Below are 17079 nucleotides of genomic sequence, written 5' to 3'. Positions count from 1 at the left end.
GTGTAACCAATTATATTGTATCATACGCAGTCTCGTATTTATTGTATTTCTCATCGTTCCAGAACATAATTTCTCCCATGTTTCCTTTTTTATCTTTATATTTAAATCTTGTTCCCATTTTTGTTTAGTTTTACCATTTGTTTCCTCATTCTCCTTTTCTTGCAGTTTAATAGGAGAAGTCAATGTTAATGTCATTTGGTTAGTTAGCGCTTAGGTGGAACATGAGGCGTTGTTCCTCCAATTTGTGAGTGGTCCACTCTGGCTGTGCTTGAGCCATGCCCATGTTGGGATAAGGAAGGGATAAATAGGCCCTTTCTGGCCTGTGACAATAAGAGCAAAAATACTTACATTTGTGAATTATATCAAATTATGGAGTAATTGATATATTGAGACAGCAGTTTCAGTACAAACAATGAAGACAAATATTGGAAATGTTAATTTTAAAGTAAGATGGAGTAAGCAGAAAAAAATTGCTAGTAAATAGACCTTTTAATAAGGGAAGGAAAGAAGAGATTATAAACGGGGAAATGAGATTTTGCAACAGTAAAAACATTCTTCATCTGTACATCATTTAGATTTCCTCATTGATAAGTAGCACAAGCACAAAAGAGTTAATTGCAGGAATATCAGATATTGAAAGCGTCAAGATAAAAATGAATGGAATGAGACTGGACAATGAAAGGTATAACAAAAAGTAAGGATTTTCAAGAGATGGTAACAGTAATCCAGAATTTTCCAAAAGTTTTTTGTTTGGCTTTCACAGGCTAATACTAGACATTAATGTTAGATAGGTTATGAGAAGTGTCTAATGGTGAATCATTTGTGAAGTTTTAACAAGGAAATATCAAGAGCAGAAAGAATAACATTGAATATGCTCCTGAAGTAGTGCAATAAAGCTTGGATAGTTCCTGAACTCAAAAGGATGCTTTAAATACAAGTTATTTGTTCCATTGCATGTTAAATTTTAAACTAGCAAGATTAAAGTTACATTCTGATGAGTTTAATATGGTTCCCCACATTTTGCCCACATTTCTTATATTCCAGATTAAGAAATTAAACAGATTCTTGGAATTTCACTTAAAACTGCTGCTGTATCTCAAATTAAAGTCAGCAGTAACTCATTATGAAACCTTATTGCTGTTACTGCAAATCAGAATTTGCTGCATCACATTCTCTGCCTTCCCATTTTTCTGCTTCTGTTTATATCTTAACTTTTTTATGATGTTATCTAAACCCAGAATAATAGATCAGAAATGTATTGAATTTGTTATCACAGCACCAAGAGATCTGCTACTTCCAGTATTTTCTGTTTCACGTCAAATTTCCAGCACTTAGTTTTTGCTTGTTTTGCATTTATCCATTCTGTTGGTTGCTCACACCCTTATTAAAAGATCACTTAATGAAACATAAGAATTATGCCCCTTCACACAATGAAGCACATATGAATATGCACAAAGTGCCTTGTCTTCATTTTACCTGGTAGGAAGATGAATTAAAGCTATTTCTGGCCAACTATTATGAAGGTACGTTTCAAGTTCCTGTGTTTTCAACTTCCATAGTTTATCAACTGATAACATACTAACCTACTCCCAACAATTCCTAGTAGCCTGTGGGCTGGTGTAAGCGAAAAGAGAGTTTGCAGTTTCTTTGACGCCCTCTCATATGGAGACAAGATAACTGACTCTAAACTAGGGAGTGTTCTATCACTGCATTTCCACTGACTAAATCAGGTATCTGTTTGTTTCAAAAATATTCAAACATATAACTCAGACGATGCAGCAATGATAGTGCATTTAACTGGACATAATTTCAACGGTTAATATATATTAGTAACAGAGCACCCTGCAAGAATTATTCATTTAAAAACCACATCTTCTTTTCTTCTTTCTTTGGCTTGGCTTCGCGGACAAAGATTTATGGAGGGGTTAAATGTCCACGTCAGCTGCAGGCTCGATTGTGGCTGTCAAGTCCAATGCGGGACAGGCAGACACGGTTGCAGTGGTTGCAGGGGAAAATTGGTTGGTTGGAGTTGGGTGTTGGGTTTTTCCTCCTTTGTCTTTTATCAGTGAGGTGGGTTCTGCGGTTTTCTTCAAAGGAGGTTGCTGCCTGCCGAACTGTGAGGCGTCAAGATGCACGGTTTGAGGCGATATCAGCCCACTGGCGGTGGTCAATGTGGCAGGCACCAAGAGATTTCTTTAGGCAGTCCTTGTACCTCTTCTTTGGTGCATCTCTGTCACAGTGGCCAGTGGAGAGCTCGCCATATAACACGATCTTGGGAAGGCGATGGTCCTCCATTCTGGAGACGTGACCCACCCAGCGCAGCTGGATCTTCAGCAGCGTGGATTCGATGCTGTCGGCCTCTGCCATCTCGAGTACTTCGATGTTAGGGATGAAGGTGCTCCAATGAATGTTGAGGATGGAGTGGAGACAACGCTGGTGGAAGCGTTCTAGGAGCCGTAGGTAGAGGACCCATGATTCGGAGCCGAACAGGAGTGTGGGTATGACAACAGCTCTGTATACGCTTATCTTTGTGAGGTTTTTCAGTTGGTTGTTTTTCCAGACTCTTTTGTGTAGTCTTCCAAAGGTGCTATTTGCCTTGGCGAGTCTGTTGTCTATCTCGTTGTCGATCCTTGCATCTGATGAAATGGTGCAGCCGAGATAGGTAAACTGGTTGACCGTTTTGAGTTTTGTGTGCCCGATGGAGATGTGGGGGGGGGGGGGGGGGGCTGGTAGTCATGGTGGGGAGCTGGCTGATGGAGGACCTCCGTTTTCTTCAGGCTGACTTCCAGGCCAAACATTTTGGCAGTTTCCACAAAACAGGACGTCAAGCGCTGAAGAGCTGGCTCTGAATGGGCAACTAAAGCGGCATCGTCTGCAAAGAGTAGTTCACGGACAAGTTTCTCTTGTGTCTTGGTGTGAGCTTGCAGGCGCCTCAGATTGAAGAGACTGCCATCCGTGCGGTACCGGATGTAAACAGCGTCTTCATTGTTGAGGTCTTTCATGGCTTGGTTCAGCATCATGCTGAAGAAGATTGAAAAGAGGGTTGGTGCGAGAACACAGCCTTGTTTCACGCCATTGTTAATGGAGAAGGGTTCAGAGAGCTCATTGCTGTACCTGACCCGACCTTGTTGGTTTTCGTGCAGTTGGATAACCATTTAAAAACCACATCTGATAGTTGTTGAAAACACTAAGATCCACTATTCTTGTACCTCCTGTAGTGAGTCTGAAATGCACCTAAAACCACATATCCTCCACTGTATTTTACCAATTTATTCCTCTTTGGACATATCCACACAGACACACTGGCCCCATTATTCCTTACATTTCTATAGATCTCTTCCCACACTTTCTTCACAATTTATGACTAGCTATAAATTGAAGATCTTTCACATGGAAGATTAATTCTGTATCTATTTCCACAGCTACTTAACCTGCTGAGTGTTTCCAGCATTTTCTATTTTTATTCCATGTTTCCAGTGTCTGCAGATTTCTCATTTCCTCTATTCTACACAAACCACATCCACAGAATCAGCAAAATCCTGTTCAAATTTAGAAAGCTAATACGCTAAATTCAACTTCTCATCACATCAAAGTCCATAATCTCCCAGTTCATGTGACTGCTAGGATGGGAGAGAAGCAGCGTTTTTGCACAATGGTCTGGTCATGGTATTTGCTCTGAATCTGTTTCATATGGTTCTATTAGCCTTGCCAAAACCATAAAGTGTAACTCAAACCATCTAATTTCCTTCTTTGAGTTACACACAATCCCATACATTTAAGGAGCTCCTTGTGTGCCGAAATCACGCATCATCATTGCTTGCCAGATAAATTCAAGTTACAAAAATACACAAGGGTCACTTGTAATAAAAGAACCATTGATTTCTTACTAGCCTTGTAGTAAAGAACCATCTGTGATTATCCAAATGTGGGAATCTCTCATTCCCCATAAAAAGTGACTTTGACAACTAGAATGACAGGGACTGTTTTATCTCCACTTTAAAAAGTCTATAAAAACGTTAAGCAGTAAAAAAAAATGCAGAAGTATCAAAGCGCAATTATCACAAGTTTTCTGTCTGACAAATATATTCAGTCATTCTTGCGTGACAATGTATTAAAGGTAAATAAATTGGATAACGTATCTGCACCAGGACCCAAGGTGAACACAGAACAATGTATGGCTTGGTCTATTGTTTGCCTGTCAAGAAATTGTTTTTATCAGCAACTTATTTCAACAAGCTCCTTGACATGGAAATTATAAGAGGAAGGTCAAAAGTTAAACTGTTCACATGCTCACCCTTATTTTCAGACAATATATCCAGTCCACTCTTCTCACAGAACTAACCCCACTATTTGCTCCTGCAAGCTCCCACAGGCCAAAATAGTGAACTTTCAGTGCCTCTCTATAGTCCCATCAATGGGACTTCTCATATTTGTTCCTTAGTTCAAGCCAAATAGCCTCATTTGTAGATTTAACAGTATTTCATCCTTCCACACAAGATTTGTTTACTTAACCAATATTGCTACATCTATTTTACCATACTATCATTCTTAGTTTAAAATATTTTAACCAGGAATATTCTGCTGCCACTACATGACACTCCCACATCTATCTGTGCCACTTAAGAACACATGAAAGTAGGAGAACAGTAGACCATGACCCTCAAGACTTCTTACCATTCAATATGATCATGGCTGATCTATGCCACCTCAACTCTTTTCTGTGATGGTTCCATGTGACATAAACATGTAAAAAATTGATGAACTGATGGTTATTAAACTCAATCTTAAATATATCCAAAGATCAAGCCTCCTCCACGCTCAAGGATAGAAATTTACAGAGATTCACCATGCACTGAGAGAAGAAATTTCTATGCCACCAGTATTAAATGACTGGCTGCTTATTTTGCAGTTATGTCCCTGTGTTTGTATCTCCCACTTGGGAAAACATCTCAGTATTTACCCTGTTGACCCCTTTATTCTTCTAAACTCCAAGGAATAGAGATGCAAAGTGTCTCATCTCATAAGACAACTCTCTTATCCCTGGAATTTGCCTAGAAAATATCCTTTGGACTGCCTCCAAAACTACTATATGCTTTTTTGTAGGTAAGGGGAATAAAATGTACATAGTTGATTGGCCTCACCGTACCCTGTACAACAAAGAAAATGTCTCTATTCTTGAACTCCAGCCCCTTTTTGCAGTGGAGACCAAAATGTAATTTGCCTTCTTATTTATTTGTTGGACCTCTCTGCTAACCTTTTGATTCATACAGTACATCTGAACACCCAGATCTATGAACTTCACTCATTTGCAGCATTTCTCCATTTAGAAAATAACCACCTTTTGATTTCTCTTACCAAAGTGTGGTCTCACGCTTCCCCACATTAAGCTATTTGCCCAATCATTCAATCTTTATCCCATTGCAGAATCACAATATCTCCATCATAGTACCTCCATCCACCTATTTTCATCTGACTGGCAAACTGGACATCTTACAAAGAAAAGAAATTGCTGGGTGAACTCAGCAGGTCAGGCAGCATCTATAGAGACAACTCTGAATGCAGGGAGTCAATATGAAGTGTTGACTATCTCTTTGCTTTCACAGATCCTGCTCTAGATTTCAGTATTGGCAATCTCATGCAAACAATGAGAAGCTGAAGGGATTCAGCATGTCAGACAGTATCCATGGAGAGAAAAGGACAATCACCATTTTGGGCCAGGACCCTTGCTCAAGACTCAAAAGAAAGATTGTGGTAAACCACTCTATTCCATGATTGGCTGTTGCCGGCAGGACATGCCTCCTGAGATCCTACCCATAGCCCCTATCACTTTGCTTTGATCATTCAGTTGTTTCAGTCTTTAGTTTCACAACTCCAGTCTTTTGTGATTATCGCTGCAACATCAATTTTATTAACTAAGAAGTTCAAAGAAGCATGTATCAGTACCTGAAATCTGAGAAGCTTGACATTGACCCTCATTCGCAGGATGCCCCAAACACATTCCAACTTTGGCTACGCTGCTTTGAAAGCTTCACTGAGACTACTCCTCTCACAGGTCAGGCCCCAAGTGCTCCTGATGGCTCTTACCAAGCAGCTATGGAGATCCTCAAGGCCCAATATCACAGGAAGGTTAATGAGGTCTACGCCAGGCACCTCCTGGCCACCAGAAAATAGCAACCTAATGAGTCAAGTGCTGAGTACCTGTGGGCCCTCTGGAACCTATCAGAACATGCAACTATGTCGGCTGCCCAGACCGTAGAAGACTTCATCTGCTCGAGGTACATATGGCAACGACTACTGGAACAAAAGGTACTCAATCTACAAAGGGCGGTTGAACTTACAGAGACACTGGAGGTGGGCCTCCAAAACTCAGAAGATTGCTCGGCTACTTGGTCACCGCTATCCTGGGACAGGGCACCATCCTTCTCTGTGAGCGAATGTTCCCCTACATTGTCCCACTACTCTAGTGATCTGAGCTTGTCCTCCATTACATGTGATCTCCCCAATTGCTACTCTGCGGGTGGTGTAAGCACTTGAGGAAACAAGGTACAGGTACAGGAAAAAGGGGCATTACGCCAAAGTTTGCCAGTCCAAGCCATCCTCAAAATCTAGCAGTGCTGCATGTGGATAGTCTCCACTACAAGCTGCACGATTGGCGCCATCATCCCTGCACACTAGCCACGCCATGTGCAAGTCATGGAGGCCGCCATTTTGGACTGCGCGTCAAACACCATCTTCCTAGGCATAGGACACCACGAGGAGTCGAGGCCAGCCATCTTGGGGCCAAGGGCAGCCATCTTGTGAGCACCCATCAGACTTGGACAATGAGTCCATACTGGGATTCATCACCCTGAACCAGGAGGCACCACATGAATTCACCAGGTCCATGAGGTCGTCCAGGTAAACGGATGTGTTATCAAATGTTTATTTGATAGCAGGAGTACAGAAAGCTTTATCCACCCCAATACTGCTAAACAACTGTCCTTAAAGTATGACCTGCCAAACATAGAATATCACTTGTCCAATTCATACAGGGGAGCCATCCATGGATACTGTGTTGTGACCTTGACTGTTGGAGGTGTGGTGCACAACTCTGTGCCCCCTTGATTCTGGGGCTGGATTTTCAGTGCCAACTTCAGAAAGTCACTTTGTGATCCGATGAGCCCCTCCCCCCCCTCACCATCTGCAACAAACAGTTCACAGTTGGCCCTCTGCAGGTAATGTGTGACCTCTTGACCCTTAAGGTTGATCCCACCCCCCACCATTGTTCACCAATCTCACCCCCAATTGCAAGCCAGTGGGCACCAGGAGTAAATGGTACTGTGTGGATGACAGGGCATTTATCAAGTCGGAGATTCAGTGCTTATTGGGCGAAGACATCATCGAGGCCAGCAGTAGCCCTTGGAGGGCCCAGGTGGCCATGGTAAAGACAGGGGAAAGAACAGGATGGCCATAGACTACAGCCATACCATCAACCGGTATACGCAGCTTGATGCTTACCCCATTCTCCAAATATCCGATATGGTCAACCAGATTGCTTAATATCAGGTATTTTCCATGATTGACTGGAAGTCAGCATATAACCAGTTCCCAATCTGCCCAGAGGACTGCCAGTATATGGCATTCGAGACGGATGGCTGAATCTACCACTGCCTCCAGGTCCCTTTCGTCATCACAAACGGGGTCTCTGTCTTCCAGCGGGAGATGGACCACATGGTTGACCACTATGACTTGCAGGCCACTTTCCCAAATTTAGATAATGTAACTATCTATGGCCACGACCTCCGTAAGTTCCTCTGGGCCAGCAAAATGCAAAACCTTACTTATAATGGACAAATGTGTGATATGGACAGCATGGCTAGCCATACTTGGCTACATAGTCAAGAACAGCATCATTGGCCCCAACCCTAACTGCATGCACCTGCTGATGGAACTACCCTCCCATAAACCCTCAAAGCATTGAAGAGATGCCTCAAATTCTTCTCATACAATGCTCAATGAGTCCCTAACTATGGAGACAAGATTTGTCCATTGGTCAAAGCCATCATGTTTCCCCTGCTAGCAGAGCCCAAGCTGCATTCGACCATATTAAAGACAACATCGCCAAGAAAACAATGTATGCCATGGGCAAGTCCACTCCATTCCAAGCAGAGGGAGATGCCTCAGAGTTTGCCCTGACTGCCACACTCAATCAAGCGGGCAGACCCATTGCCTTTTTCTCACCCCCCCCCCCCCCAAGGCCCTGAAATTCGCCTTTCCTCCCTCGCGAAGGAGGCACAGGCCATCATGGAGGCAGTATGTCTGGAGGCATTACCTCACCAGGAAATGGTTCACCCTCCTCACAGGTTAGTGAACGATCGCATTCATGTTTAATAAGCAGAGGGGCAAACCAAGAATGATAAAATCCTCAGGTGGAGAATCAAACTGTCCATTTAAAACTATGACATCCTCTACCGGCCAAGCAAACTTAACGAGCCCCCAGATGCTCTATCCCGTGGAACTTATGGTCGTGTTCAAAATGGGCAGACTGCAGACTCTCCACAATATATTTTTCACCCTGGAGTAACTTGGTTTTTCCATTTTATCAAATCTCGGAATCTATCATACTCCATTGAGGAAGTCCAGACAATGACTAAAAACTGCCAAGTCTGTGCCAAATGCAAACTGCAATTCTACTGGCCAGACCTGATCCAGGCTACCTGTCCCTTTAAGCATCTCAGCATTGATTTCAAGGGATCCCTCCCCTCCTCCAACCAGAATGTCTACTTCCTTACAATCATCAATGAATACTCCCATTTCTCCTTTGCCATCCCATGCCCAGACATGACCACAATCACAATTATCAAGGACCTCCATAATATCTTCATGCTCTTTGGGTACCCTGGCTTCATCCACAGTGACCAGGGGGACATCATTTATGAGTGATGAGCTGCAGCAATATCTGCTGGCCGGGGCATCACCATAAGTAGGACCACCAGCTACAACCCCAAGGGTAAAGGGAGAATGCCACAATCTGGAAGACTATTCTCCTGGCACTGAGGTCACTTTTATGTATGGCCACCAACAATACGCCTCATGAACAGGTTTGCTTTCCCTAGGAAGTCTGGGTCAGGAACTACGCCTCCCACCTGGCTGAACTCCCCAGGACCAGTCCTGCTTCAAAAGCACGTCAGGCAATCTAAGACTGACCTGCTGGTCAAGATGGTCCGCCTCCCCCATGCTAATCCTCAGTATGCCTACATTGTCTTCCCTGACGGGCACAAGACATGATCTCGATCCATGACCTGGCACCATCGGGTGCCTCCCTCACCACCAATGACTTTCAATAGACACTTCCCCCCACTTCAATCTTAGGGGTCCCTGGAACCTGAAGCTAACCACCGCCTGCCTCTGGCCACTGATGACGCCAATAATGGAACAGCACCACACTCCTTTACTACCCCACCTGTCCCGACCTCTCGGGAAACTGTTAATAGTCCAACCCCACAAGATGCTCAGGACGATGTGGCAGCACCCCAACGTTACCACGTCACTTGCTGCAGTAGAGGAGACCCCCTGATAGACTTAACCTGTAAAATGTATACATGTATAGTTGTTTCACCCTCTCTTCTTTCCTCAGTCCGCAGGAACCTCCTAAAAAAAGGGATGAATGGACAAGGAGTCACGTGATGGAGTAGTGGCCGGTCAGGGAATTCCAGCCCTCTCCGGAAAAGTTGAAAAAAAACACACAAAACACAAAGGTACAAGAATAAAAATTAAAATAAAGTAAAAGTAAAGGTGAGAAGAAAATGGCAGCGAAGAGAGAAAAGTCAAAAACAACGGAAAGAAGAGAAGAGGAAGAACATCGGAAGAAGAAGGTGAAGGCCTTACCTGTCCGAGGAGGTCCGCCGCGGAGAGAGAAGCCCGCTCCCTAAGGTCGGTGGAAGTCCCGAGCTTTGGACTACAAAAATGGCTCGCGGAGCCGAGTAAAAGTGTGCAACCGCGTATGCGCGAGGAGTCGTGCATCCGCGATGCTCATGGAAAAAAACACACTGACGGGAGGGGGGAACAGCTGAGGAGTCGATCTCCATAGCTGAGAGTGATAGCTGCAACACAGCAACAGGAAGAGAACACAGAAAACAACGAGAACAAGAAAGAAGAGAGCAAAAAGAAAACAAGGAAACAACAGATGGCCAACCCAGATGAAGAAGAAGAAGAAGAAGAACATAGAGAAATGGAAGAAGAAGGGAAAGGCAGGACAATGGATATATATATTTTTAAAGAATATATGGAATCAGTAAAAGAATGGCAATTACAAGAATTTAATGAAATAAAAAGAAGAATTAAGAGTGCAGAAGAAAAAATGAATAAAATAGAGATGGTCATATCAGAGATAGGAAAAAGAGTGGACAATGTGGAAGAACGAGAAATAATCGTAGAAATGGAAGTAGAGGACTTAAAAGAGAAATTAGAAGAATCTAATAAAAAAGTTAAAGAGGCACAAGAGCTGTTAGCTCAGAAGATAGATATAATAGAAAACTATAATAGAAGAAATAATATAAAGATAGTGGGCCTTAAAGAAGATGAAGAAGGCAAGAATATGAGAGAATTTATAAAAGATTGGATCCCCAGGGTCCTAGGAAGACCAGAATTACAGGAAGAAATGGAAATAGAGAGGGCACATAGAACACTAGCCCCGAAACCACAGCCGCAGCAAAAACCAAGATCCATTTTAGTAAAATTCTTAAGATATACAACAAGAGAAAATATATTGGAGAAAGCAATGAAGAAAATAAGAGAAGACAAAAAGCCACTGGAATACAAAGGTCAAAACAATTTTTTCTATCCAGACACAAGTTTTGAACTCCTGAAGAAGAGGAAGGAGTTCAATACAGCAAAAACGATCCTATGGAAAAAAGGATATAAATTTATGTTAAGGTACCCAGCGGTACTTAAAATAGTTATTCCAGGGCAACAAAACAGACTATTCTCGGATCCGGAGGAAGCACGAAAATTTGCAGAACAACTGCAAAACAAGCAGAGAGATGAAGACATGTAATGAGTGTAAAAATGACCACGAACTATATGTATGTGTGTATATGGGTATATATATAGATGTGTATGTATATATGTGTATACATGAGTGTATCTGTATTTAGAGGAAAATATATAGAGTATAGATAAGAATTAATAAGGGAATGAAAGGGAACGGAGGAAATAAGGAGGGAATTAAAAGAGTGACCTTTGTTATATATGAAAATTGAAATCTTTTCCGGGGGGGGGGGGGGGGGCTGGGTGGGGAGGAGTTACGGTCACTGCAAAATCAGTTGAAGCTTGCGAGTGAATTCGCAAATCCAAATGGAGAGGGGAGATGTGGTTGCCCGACAAGGGATAAAGGGCAACTCAGGAGGGGGAGGGGAGAATGGGGTTAAAGAAGTTTTAGATAGGAGAATAAGGAAAATGTTTGATGTTTTAGAAATGTTGTCTTATAAAGTGTTCAAAACAAGAAAGCAGAAATGGATAAGAAGGAAAGGTGATGATGAGGAAACGGAAAGGGAAGATAAACAAAGTATGAAATGGCTACGTTGAACTATATGACTTTAAATATTAACGGAATACATAACCAAATCAAAAGGAAGAAACTGCTAAATTTACTGAAAAAAGAAAAAATTGATATAGCATTCGTGCAAGAAACACATGTAACTGAAATGGAGCATAAGAAATTAAAGAGAGATTGGGTAGGACATGTAACAGCAGCGTCATATAATTAAAAAGCTAGGGGAGTAGCTATATTAATCAGTAAAAATGTACCAATTAAAATAGAAGAGGAAATAATAGATCCAGCAGGGAGATATGTAATGATAAAATGTCAGATATATTTGGAGTTTTGGAATCTACTCAATGTATATTCACCTAACGAAGAAGATCAAAAGTTTATGCAAGATATTTTTTGAAGATAGCGGATACGCAATGGAACATATTAATAGGAGGGGATTTCAACCTGAATTTGGATTCAAATATGGATAAAACTGGGAAAAAAATTAACAGAAAGAACAAAGTAACCAAATTTATAATTAAATCGATGGAAGAAATGCAACTTTTTGATATTTGGAGGAAACAACACCCAAATGAAAAGGAATATTCATATTACTCGGGTAGACATAAAACATACTCAAGAATAGACCTATTTTTGTTATCAGCTCGTATGCAAGATAGAGTAAGAAAAACAGAATATAAAGCTAGAATACTATCGGACCATTCACCCTTAATATTGACAATAGAGTTAGAGGACATCCCTCCAAGAATGTATAGATGGAGATTAAACTCCATGTTACTCAAAAGGCAGGATTTTAGAGAATTCATTGAAAGACAAATTAAAATGTATTTTGAAATAAATACGGAATCAGTGAAAGATAAGTTTATACTATGGGATGCAATGAAAGCGTTCATTAGAGGGCAAATAATAAGTTATGTAACCAAGATGAAGAAGGACTATAATCAGGAAACAGAGCAGTTGGAAAGGGAAATAGTAAATATAGAAAAAGAATTAGCAATGAAGGAAGATACAGCTAAAAGAAGAGAATTGGCAGATAAAAAAATAAAATATGAAACACTACAAACATATAAGGTGGAGAAGAATATAATGAAGACAAAACAGAAATATTATGAACTAGGGGAAAAAAACGCACAAAATGCTAGCATGGCAGCTTAAGACAGAACAAGCTAAGAAAATGGTATTGGCATCAAGGAAAAAAGACAAACAAATCACATATAATCCAAAGGAGATCAAGGAAAACTTTAGAGAATTCTATGAACAATTATACCAAACTGAAAACGAAGGGAAAGAAGGGAAAATAGATGAATTTCTAACTAAAATTGAACTACCAAAATTACAAATAGAGGAACAAAATAAATTAACAGAACCATTTGAAATAGTAGAAATACAAGAGATAATTAAAAAATTACCAAATAATAAAACACCAGGAGAGGATGGATTTCCAATAGAATTCTATAAAACATTTAAAGATTTATTAATTCCTCCCCTCCTGGAAGTAATCAACCAGACTGATAAAACACAAAGCTTACCAGATTCATGTAAAACAGCAATAATTACAGTAATACTAAAGCAAGGGAAAGATCCACTCGCACCAGCGTCATATAGACCAATATCATTACTTAATACAGATTATAAGATAATAGCTAAACTATTAGCAAACAGATTAGCAGAGTATGTACCGAAAATGGTAAATCTAGACCAAACTGGATTTATTAAAAAAAGACGCACAACAGACAATATTTGTAAATTTATTAACTTAATTCATGCAGTAGAAGGGAGTAAAGCGCCAACATTAGCAGTTGCTTTAGACGCAGAGAAGGCCTTTGACAGAGTAGAATGGAATTATTTATTCAAAGTATTGCAAAAATTCAGTTTACCAGAGAAGTATATTAATTGGATTAAAGCATTATATAAGGGGCCATTGGCGAAAGTGACAGTAAATGGATACATATCAAAGCAATTTAACTTAAGCAGATCAACAAGGCAGGGATGCCCACTATCACCCTTATTGTTCGCGTTAGCTATAGAACCACTAGCAGAATTGATAAGAACAGAAAATAATATAAAAGGGATAAAAATAAAAGACAAGGAAAATAAAATCAGTTTATTTGCGGATGATGTTATAGTATACTTAACAGAACCAGAACTATCAATAAAAGAATTATATAAGAAATTGAAGGAATATGGAGAAGTGTTGGGTTACAAGATTAACGTAAATAAAAGTGAAGCAATGCCTATGAATAATGCAGATTTCTCAAAATTTAAGAAGGAATCACCATTCAGATGGCAAATGCAAGCAATAAGATACCTAGGTATACAAATAAATAAAAATCTCGGCCAACTGTATAAACACAATTATTATCCACTAATGAAAGTATTACAGGATGATTTAGAGCATTGGAAAGATTTACCACTAACACTAATAGGAAGGATAAACTGTATTAAAATGAACATTTTCCCAAGGATATTATACCTATTTCAGGCATTGCCAATACACTTGACAGAGAAATTCTTCAAGGAGTTAAAGAAAATAATAAGGAAATTTTTATGGAAAGGGGGGAAATCGAGGATAGCACTAGATAAATTAACAGAATGGTATAAACAAGGAGGCTTACAACTGCCAAACTTTAAAAATTATTATAGAGTCGCACAATTAAGATACCTATCAGATTTTTATCAAACAAGGGAAAAGCCAGATTGGACTAGATTAGAATTAGATAAAATAGGGGAAAAGATACCTGAACACATATTATATAAATGGGATGAAAAATTGGTACAACATAGAAGTTCTCCAGTATTACATCATCTACTCAATATTTGGAAGAAGATTCATGTAGAAAGGAATAAAACAAATTATCAATTACCAAAACTAATAATACGTTACTCCCTTTTACAATAGATAACCTTTCCTTTAGAGAATGGGAGAAAAAAGGGATCAAAAGAATAGAAAATTGTTTTTCAGGAAATAGATTATTATCCTTTAAACAAATGAAAGATAAATACAATATAACTCAAGATACAGTGCTGCCATATTACCAATTGAGATCCTACTTGAAGGACAAATTAGGAAGCAGTCTGAGTTTACCAGAGGGAAGTAACTTTGAATATGTGATTACAGATACAATGATAATCAAAAGATTTATCACAAATATGTATATTAAACTGCAAGAAAAGGAGAATGAGGAAACAAATGGTAAAACTAAACAAAAATGGGAACAAGATTTAAATATAAAGATAAAAAAGGAAACATGGGAGAAGTTATGTTCTGGAACGATGTGAAATACAATAAATACGAGGTTACGTATGATACAATATAACTGGATACACAGGCTATACATTACACCTCAAAAGTTAAATAAATGGGACCCAACAGTATCTGACAGATGTTTTCGATGTAAAAAAGAAATGGGAACAACAATTCATGCAATCTGGACATGTGAGAAAGTAAAAAAATTTTGGGAAGATCTAAACCAAATATTAAATAAAATTACAGAAAACAATATACCAAAGAATCCAGAGATCTTCCTCCTAAGTAACATAAAAAACAAAGAATTTGGAATTGATTTGGATGATGCACAAAAAAGATTTGTTAAGATAGCTCTAGCCGTAGCAAAAAAATGTATTATGTCAACCTGGAAATTGGAAGATAATTTGAAAATACAACAATGGTATATAGAAATGAATAAATGTATTCCATTAGAAAAAATAACATATAGTTTAAGAAATAATATTGAAATATTTGAACAAATATGGGAGCCTTACATGAAACAAAATAGAGAAAACCTACCGGGGACATTCACTATCTAAATTAACGAAAGGAGAAGGAAATGAAAAGAATTGACTCAGTGGAATTTCTTGTTTATTTTTATTGAATGACAACATTGTTTGACTGGTTTAATGTATCCTAGATTTTGTACTTTAAATGGACGGGGGGGAGGTAGGGAGGGTGGGACGGGAGGAGGGGGGGGGGAGAAAATGGCACTGTATATATTTGAAAAGGAAAAAATATGTATCATGGTTAATGTGGTTTATGGTGTGAAAAATAAAAATTTTTTTAAAAAAAGGGATGAATGTGGTAAACCACTCTTATGCCATGATTGGCTGCTGCAGCTGGACACACCTCCTGAAACCAATCCTACCCATAGCTCCTTGCATGCTCTCCCTTTCACTTTGGTTCAATCAGTCAATGAGGTAGACGGTTGTTCCAGTTTTAGTTAATAAATCCCTGATATTTTCACAACTCCAGCTTTTTGTGATTATTGATGGTGCATCAAACATTGAATATCTATTTCTCTCCATGCATGATTCCTAACCTACTGAGTCTCTCCAGCTTTCCATTGGTCACCCCTTTGTCCATATCTCTTAATACAACTATGGAGCAAAATTTATCAATTTTAGATTTACATTTAATAGATCTACTGCAAATTGTGATTTTTCCTCTGCTATTCTCACAAAAGCTCCAACACTTTTTTGCTTGTAAAAATACACAACACAAAGAGGATATAGGTGGTGAAAGTAAAACCTTTTTATTCCCAGCATCCTAAAATATTTAATACTTCTAAAATTGAGACTTCAGCTGGTGTTCAATAACCAGATTTAATTTGATGAGGAAGTAAAGAATAATAAATATAGCAGTAAACAAGGAGTTTTACTTGCACTGTATCCTGAGAGACCACAATATAACACTGAAGAGGACATATGGAGCCTATTTGAATGAGCATGGATCATTTTAATTACACTAACTGAATGCTGCAATCATAAGATTAGCTTGTACACAACGTCTCCTACACCAATGCAAGGAATCTGTCATCAGAACAATGTGCTTGGAAAGTCCAGGTGAGCTTTTTCCTTAAAGACTCAAGCCAGAGGGATTAGCCACAGACAAAACTGTTCATCATCAATCCTTGAATGTATTAAAGTGATGTTTATGAAAAATAACAATCCTATTTGAGAAAGTATGAACTTTGTGAAGAAATAGAATGAGTATCTTGAATTACCTTGTTTTCTTTCTCTTTCTTTTTCTAACTTTTTCTCAGGGGGAGGGGAGGAAAGGTACGGTTAATTATAGTTAGACATGCAATAGCTTTAATGGATGTATATTACTATTTTTTCAGAAACTTATTTTGTCCTTTGCACTGTTTGACTTGAAAATTTGTAAATAAAATAAAAAGAAATGGAATCAGCTGATATGTCAGCTGATTCAATTTCTCTTCATTAAATGTGGTTCATTAAATGTCTGTGAACAATTCAGAAGCACATGAAATCCCTCCAATAAAATAGCTGATAAAGCACAATAAGCAGAAGTCAACCATGTGTGCAGCTCATACTATTAACAGGACTGTGAAATTAAATGCCCCACCACATCTCAACTAATTACAAAAAACAAGTCTTTTTAGTACAAACGCAATTCATTTTTTAAAAGTTAGACGTATGGCACAGTTACAGGCCCTTCCGGCCATGAATCCATGCCGCCTAAATACCCCAATTAACCTAAAACTCCCCCTCCCTCATGTTTTGAAGGGTGGTAGGAAATTGAAGCACCTGGA

General features: G+C 39.3%; 1 protein-coding gene across 1 annotated transcript in view; it reads right to left on the bottom strand.

Moving 5' to 3' along the window:
* Window positions 1–17079, bottom strand: part of slc31a1 (solute carrier family 31 member 1) — a 122593-nt gene that overhangs the window by 99378 nt on the left and 6136 nt on the right. The gene's annotated exons all lie outside the window — the stretch shown is intronic.

This window comes from Narcine bancroftii, chromosome 1 (assembly GCF_036971445.1).
Source record: "Narcine bancroftii isolate sNarBan1 chromosome 1, sNarBan1.hap1, whole genome shotgun sequence".
NCBI classification, from domain to species: Eukaryota; Metazoa; Chordata; class Chondrichthyes; order Torpediniformes; family Narcinidae; genus Narcine; species Narcine bancroftii.
This window is presented reverse-complemented; position numbering and strand designations above follow the sequence as displayed.